The sequence below is a fragment of the Antrostomus carolinensis genome, unplaced genomic scaffold (assembly GCF_000700745.2).
Source record: "Antrostomus carolinensis isolate BGI_N321 unplaced genomic scaffold, ASM70074v2 scaffold40313, whole genome shotgun sequence".
NCBI lineage: Eukaryota > Metazoa > Chordata > Aves > Caprimulgiformes > Caprimulgidae > Antrostomus > Antrostomus carolinensis.
The window spans coordinates 1-866 of NW_010307982.1; positions in this window are offsets into that span (position 1 = coordinate 1).

Here is an 866-nt window from a genome sequence, read left to right on the forward strand (position 1 = left end):
GCCCTCTGCAGCCTCCTGCAAGGCTGGAGCCATGTTTCCCTCAGGAAAACCCCATTTCACCCCCAAACCCAGCCCTAGGGTGGCTGGTAGTGAAACGGTGGTGTACCAAAATATACAGAAATTCACAAAAGCAGAAATAATGAAGCTCCATTTCATGGTGTTTATTGAATTTAATTAAAAATAAATCCTAGTTTTGTTGTTAGCACCGTTACTAACGTGCGCTGTCGCTCGTGCTTTAGGTGCTGCCACCCTTCCTGATTTAAAATAAGACAATACCCAACTAATGACTCATATTAATTCAACTATTTCTGATGATTTTCAAGGATATTGTGTTTTTTTCCTCATTTCCAGGGTGTTTGACAAGAGAAAAAGTCACAACCACCTCAGTTTTTCCTCCTGTGGAAAAGCACCAGGTGAGAACATTTGCTGAAGGGATTTCTGGACAAAAAACCACGATTTTGGTGCACGTGGCATGTTTTAAAAAGAGATTTGGGTTCCCTCAGCAGTTGGTTGGTGGTAACAGTTGGTGTTGAGTTATAAAAACCCAACTTGTCAGCGCTGGTTACTGTTCTGGGTCTCGTTAATCTCACTAATGAGGGGTCAGTGAGGAAGTCTCACTCATGGGGGGTCAGTGAGAAAGTCTCACTCATGGGGGGTCAGTGAGAAAGTCTCACTCATGGGGGGTCAGTGAGAAAGTCTCACTCATGGGGGGTCAGTGAGAAAGTCTCACTTTCCTCAGCGACTCTAAAAAATCATAATTTTGATGCAAGAACAGAATTTGATCCAAATTCTCCGGTGCCAGGACAGCTCGGCGATGCTCCAAGGTGCTTTCTCCGGTGGCAAAGGCTTGGTTGGGTGGCAAGGCG